At 44.2% G+C, this 6300-nt stretch overlaps 1 long non-coding RNA gene across 3 annotated transcripts; it reads left to right on the top strand.

Moving 5' to 3' along the window:
* LOC119294649 lies at positions 1–5843 on the top strand. 3 transcript variants are annotated; one of them, XR_005143512.1, is made up of 7 exons: positions 1–35; positions 250–325; positions 618–716; positions 931–1006; positions 3153–3301; positions 3649–3838; positions 5829–5843. It is a non-coding gene; the product is annotated as an uncharacterized LOC119294649 (long non-coding RNA). The 3 variants fall into 3 exon arrangements; XR_005143513.1 differs by lacking the exon at positions 5829–5843 and having other exon boundaries at positions 3157–3301; positions 3649–4158; XR_005143511.1 differs by lacking the exon at positions 5829–5843 and having other exon boundaries at positions 3649–4158.
* Positions 5844–6300: the final 457 nt, after the last annotated feature.

Genomic DNA, 6300 nt, shown 5'->3' with positions numbered 1-6300 from the left:
GATTCGTCTTGTCGTCCTCCCCGGCATTCGCATAGGTGCTAAGCCACTGCCCCATAATATTTCACTAGTGTACTACTGAAAGCTGATTGATTTGTTGTTAAACTGAAAGCTTAACTTTCTTGTCACAAATCATCCCTTGCAGTTGGCCATGAAATCTGACCAATTGCTAGCTACTCACACGCGTACTTACAACGACTAGTTTCCAGTGAGGAAGCACTCACTACAGTTGCTTGGGTTTGGGATATGCAGGTCAGGCTCGTGGGGTTGGTGAGTGACAAGGCGGGGAGGAACACGGATCTGTCTCCCGCATCGACTTCATCAGACGGTGAGTTAATTTCGGCAGAAGCGGAAGATTTTATTCAAGTTCTAGATGCGTGCGTCCTAGGGGATTCAGTTTTGGACCTTTGTGCTATGCGTGCCATTGCTGGATGTCGGTCTTGACTTTTGTCAAATGCTCCACGTTCAGTCGTCACATGAAATGTTGTTGGCTGTTAGTTCAGTAATGCAAGCAATTCAGTAATGGGTCAGGTCACCACCATCTCTGTTTCTTTTTTCGGTTTGGTTTCGATTTGGTTCTCTTCCCTTCCCTAATGCCGTTCGTTTCCTCACGCGCGCAGGGATGATTTTTCGTGATGATGGGGATCCATTCTTCTTCCATGTTGACGCCTCCGGTCCTGCCACGATTCGTCTTGTCGTCCTCCCCGGCATTCGCATAGGTGCTAAGCCACTGCCCCATAATATTTCACTAGTGTACTACTGAAAGCTGATTGATTTGTTGTTAAACTGAAAGCTTAACTTTCTTGTCACAAATCATCCCTTGTAGTTGGCCATGAAATCTGACCAATTGCTAGCTATTCACACGCGTACTTACAACGACTAGTTTCCAGTGAGGAAGCACTCACTACAGTTGCTTGGGTTTGGGATATGCAGGTCAGGCTCGTGGGGTTGGTGAGTGACAAGGCGGGGAGGAACACGGATCTGTCTCCCGCATCGACTTCATCAGACGGTGAGTTAATTTCGGCAGAAGCGGAAGATTTTATTCAAGTTCTAGATGCGTGCGTCTTAGGGGATTCAGTTTTGGACCTTTGTGCTATGCGTGCCATTGCTGGATGTCGGTCTTGACTTTTGTCAAATGCTCCACGTTCAGTCGTCACTTAAAATGTTGTTGGCTGTTATTAGTTCAATAGTGCAAGCAATTCAGTAATGGGAAACCTGCAGGTTGATAGACCTCTCTGGTTAATTAGCCATTTGAGAGGCAGTAGGAGCACACATTACTGTGAAATGTTTAAGCTTTTAAGTCTGTAACACTTACCAAGCATAATAGGATACTTTTGGCTCTTATCACATTACAAACGATTTATTAATGGAAAATCTGCAGTTACTTTACCATTTCCAACTAACCAGCCATTTGAAAGGCACACTATAATACTGTACTATTCGGATTTGCCTTGGGTCAGAAGGTAATATTCGATCGAAATTGCTCTTCTTCAGTTTAAGAACCTTCTATTTTCATGCGATGATAAGTTGCACATGCTTGTTACCTGATGTTGACAAGTGCTCTGGTTCATCAGCCCATCTACTAGTGCTAGATGTAAGTTGCAAAATTAAGAAATCCTGGAGTGCTACCTGATTGTTGTTGCCTATCGTTCTGACTCAACGCATATAGTTTCAGATTTCGTCAAGGTTACTCTCTCTGCTCTTGCTCATGTGCTCTGTCTGTCTACGGCATAGTGAATTTTGCACCAACCTAAAGGTTTTGCTTTTGTTCTAACCACGCCATAATGTTGTAGGCTAAATTATTATATAAGAAATAAAAAAATACTCAATTTCCTTATCTACATGCCCATTCTTCAAGTTTCATAGTACAAGAACAGGATAACCATCCACTTAGCTTATTTCGAAGAAACCATCCTTTAGCTGAGGAGGGTGCTCTTGTTGTTACTCATACAAAGTAATCTCCAGTCAGTTGCAATGCTGGACTCCTCTGGTTAATTAACCATTTGAGAGGCAGTAGGAGCATACATTACTGTAAAATGCTTAATCTTTTAAGTCTGTAACACTTGCGAAGCATAATAGGATACTTCCGGCTCTTATCACAGTGCAAATGATTTAATAATGGGAGATCTACAGTTACTTTACCATTTCCGACTAATCAACCATTTGAAAGGCATTACTGTGAAACACTTCAATTCTTAGCACTGGCTATGCATAATAGAATACGCCCTCTGTCCGGAATTACTTTTCGCTCAGATGGATGTATCTAGCATTGAAATACATCTAGATACATCCATTTGAGCGACAAGTACTTTGGGACGGAGGTAGTACTCTACTATTCGGATTTGCTTGAGTCTGCCACATATTTCATTAGAGTGCTACTGAAGGCTGATTGGTTTTTAAACTGGAAGCTTAGCTTTCTTGCCAAAAATCATAGCTAGTTGGCCATGAAATCTGACCAACTGCTACTTACAGGCATATACAACGTTAGTTTCCAGTCTTACAAAGATGGCTCAAAGTGGCTGCTGCATCAAAGTGTCTGCAGCTATTTACTTATATTAAATACAAGACGTCTCTTCTGTACATATGTTTGTCAAGGATGAGATCCACATGATTTAGTATTTAGAGTACTTCATAGCTAGCTACTCCCTCCGTCCGGGTTTATTAGGCCCAAAGACCACTTTGATAGGACCAAGGCAGTGCTAGAAAGCAAACGCTTGAAAATTAGAGCTGAAATTGGCCAATTAGCAGGCTCTCCTCTAGTTTAAAGTAGATGCTAAATTAATGAGCCGCGGCACCTTACATGCGCATGCAACCGTAATAAACAGCCGACGCAGGAAACAAGGCATTGCATGGGGCGGCTCGCAGGCAAACGACCGCATGCACTGGCTTGCATGCATGGCTCATAACTGCTCACTCGGTTAACAAGGCACCGCATAGGAATAGGGACCGGAAAAATGCTGCTATTGGAGCAGGTTTGGTGTGCGCGGCCTTACATTTTCGGACGGGGCTTCGTGGCCAGGAGGCCCTTTAAACCCGGATGGAGGGAGTAGCTAGCTAGCTACTTTAGTGTTATGCTCCTATCATGATAAAGAATGAATTTTTATGTTCCTCCTCGTCTTCTTCTGCTCTCTCTGACACCTGTTTCATCTCTGTAGGCAGGTAGGAGGTACAACGGCCAGCGACCGGGACGACACCAACAGCCAAAGGAAGCTTGAGGTCTGCTCCTTCTCCACCAGTAGAGAGGAGCCTCCTTTTTGGGTTCCGCGTGTCTGCTCCGAGCCTACCAGCGCCGATGCCATGGAAGGTACCCTCCACGTCTCTCATCTCTCTGTTCGGTCACGTATGGTTCTATGCTGATTCCTTTTTTCTTTCTCTCTCTCTCTCTCCGATTTAAACGTGCTTAGATCCTTGAGTCGGAAGGTAGCTTTTATTAGTTTGATTGAAACTGCTCTCCAGTTTAACAACCTTATGTTTTTGTGTGATGTTGACAAGTGCTCTGCTTCAGCAGGCCATATACCAATGCTTCTTGTCTGTGGCTAGCTATTTCTCTTGATTTTACTTCTTATAATTCTCGCTGTTCCCAATCATTGTCATTGTCTGTAGCTAGCTTCCAGCTGTCATGACCAATGCTTCTTGTCTGTTCATATGCAGATTTACTCAGGCACGCGAAGCGTAATGAGGAGCAGCTGCTGGGCGTGATGTTGATCGATCCTAGCCTGTCTTCCGGCTCTCAGTGATTTGCTCCTCGAGGTGTATGCCGTGCTGCACCTGAATCCTGTTGACTACGAGCAGCGGAACGCCTTGTTTGATGTATTCAGCAACATGGCAACTAAAATCTTTGGTAAGAGATGATATAGTTTGCCTTTGTTACTAATAATGTGATCACTGAATAGCATGATGAACTTGTCGCAGAGTAGAGAAAGATAACATCGTCATGAATATTATCTCTCTTCCAGTTATACTCCCTCCGTAACTTAATATAAGATGCTTTTTGACACTATGCCAGTGTCAGAAAACATATTATATGAAGTTACGGAGGGAGTAGTAATCAGCGGTTTTACTCTTTGTATTTGAGATTTCTCAAAAACTCTCGTTACTTATGTTATCTATCTACTTACGGAGGGAGTAGTAAAACTAATAAGAAGAATACCATTCTTAATATGTTTGATTCTGGTTATTTGTTATCTATCTACTTATGTTATCTAGCATCTACACGATACTTTTGTGGAAGGTGGACTGTCGCTGTCAGAAATCAGAAATACTATTTTCTTGGCTTTGGTCTTTTGGACAGTTGAAGTTTGTGAATAATCATGCTGTGTTGTTAGTTGTTACTTTAAGTATGGTCCCTGAACTGCTAGTGGCCCTTGAATTGTACTCCCTCCATTCCTAAATATAAGTCTTTCTAGAGATTTCAATAGGGACTACATTCATTTTCCTCCGTATGTAGTCTCTTTTGGAATCTGTAGAAAGACTTGTATTTAGGAGCGGAGGGAGAATTTGGGTTAACCAATACCAAGTTTGTGTCCCATTTAGCGATATTTGTCTTTCTTTTTTTTTCTCCCTGAAACGCTAGGGGGCTATATTTGAGACCATTGAATTTATATGACCGTTTCATGTGTTTCTGTCCATTGAACCTTATGTTTTTGTGTGGGTTTTGAATGAGGTTGCTAACTTTGTATGATGCATAACGTCATAAATACTCCCTCTCTGTAAAGAAATATAAGATCCTTTAGATCATGAATGATCTAAAGGATCTCATTTCTTTACAGAGAGACTAAGAGAAAAGCACACGATGAAATACGTAAGAGAAAAGGACGGCTTGACATCAACTGACTCAGATGAACACAATAAATACTACATGTTTGTTATTTTTGCGAAATATGTAAGAGAAAAGAACGGCACATCAACTGACTCAAACGAACACAAATACTACGGCGCCCTGGGACAACAGGGAACAGGGCAGGAGTTACGGAAATGTAAATCGTCGCGTTGCGCCATCATGGCGCCGCAGTGGGAGTCGCCGGGTGGGCCTCCTCGTCGTCGGTCTTCATGTTCATCCAGCTCGATGGATGTGGCTTGGCCCCTTCGTCGATGCTTGGGAGGCCGTGGGGAGTCTCCATGCGGTGCGCGATTGCTTGCATCAAGGAGAGCAAGCTCTCCTTCAGGGCAGCGTCCGCCCCAACTAGCCTCCGCTGAGGCGGCTGACGAAGCGGCAAAACCATTTGCATGGCTTGGTCCAACTCGGAGAACTTTTGCTTGTGGACGTTGAAGGTGATCTGTAGGTGGGACTGGGACGACTCGGATGAGTGGGAGAGGAGGGAGGAGACTAAGAAAAGCATGATCATGGTCATCATCTTGGCCATGCCTGTTGTTTTGTGCTTTGTGGTGAACGTTGCTTGATTCTACCAGTGACTGGGAGAGATGGATTATATATATGCTCTGCTACTGCCTGGTTAGTACTCAGGCTCAGGCTCCTCATCGTTTAGGTTGGTTCTAGGTAGCGTAGTCATTAGGTGTGACTGAGCAGCGAAGGAGAGCTAGTGTAGTGCTAAGTAGGTTGGTTCTAGGTAGCGTAGCGAGACAGAGTAGTGCTTCTCATCCTCCCCGCTCGCTAGTACTCCCTCCATAAAAAAATAAATATAAATATAAGAGTGTTTAGATCACTAAAGCAGTGATCTAAATGCTCTATATTTCTTTACAGAGGGAGTATTTTTCTTGCAACCTCCTGTGAAAAAAAAGGCTATAGTTTTCTAGTCGTTTTTTTTTGCGAATTAAACATAATATTTGTGGGTATTAAAAACATGAATTTCTCGTTACTCTTTTTGACACAGGCCTATGAAAAACGGCCTTTCAGTATCCATCGTACGACGGAGATGTTGAAGAAGAGGCCGATGAGGTGGTTCCTGACGGATTTGAAGAGGTGGAGTGTTATGCAACGGCCCAACCCAGGGAGGAGGCCCAAGGCCTCTCGTCGCTCCCGCCCGCTGGAGCCTGGAGGACTGGAGAGAGACAGAGGAGTGCCACGGCAGCTGAAGATAAAAGGAAGGAAGTGGAGACAGAGAGGGTCGTCGACTAGCAGAAGGAAACACCTTCCCCCCTTTCATTCTCCTCCCCTATCGTGTACCCAGATTCCTCCTCCCTTCCTCCTTCTGTAATCGAATTGGTCTAACCAGGTGCATAACAATTGGTATCAGGAGTCGTTCGATCCATCTCAGTGACGCGTGATCCATCAGTCCGCAGTGCGGTCGGCCGCGGATTCGTTCCCCGCTGTAATTCCCATCGCTCGGCAGGAACCGCCGATCT

This window comes from Triticum dicoccoides, chromosome 4B, assembly GCF_002162155.2.
Source record: "Triticum dicoccoides isolate Atlit2015 ecotype Zavitan chromosome 4B, WEW_v2.0, whole genome shotgun sequence".
In the NCBI taxonomy this organism is placed as follows: domain Eukaryota; kingdom Viridiplantae; phylum Streptophyta; class Magnoliopsida; order Poales; family Poaceae; genus Triticum; species Triticum dicoccoides.
This window is presented reverse-complemented; position numbering and strand designations above follow the sequence as displayed.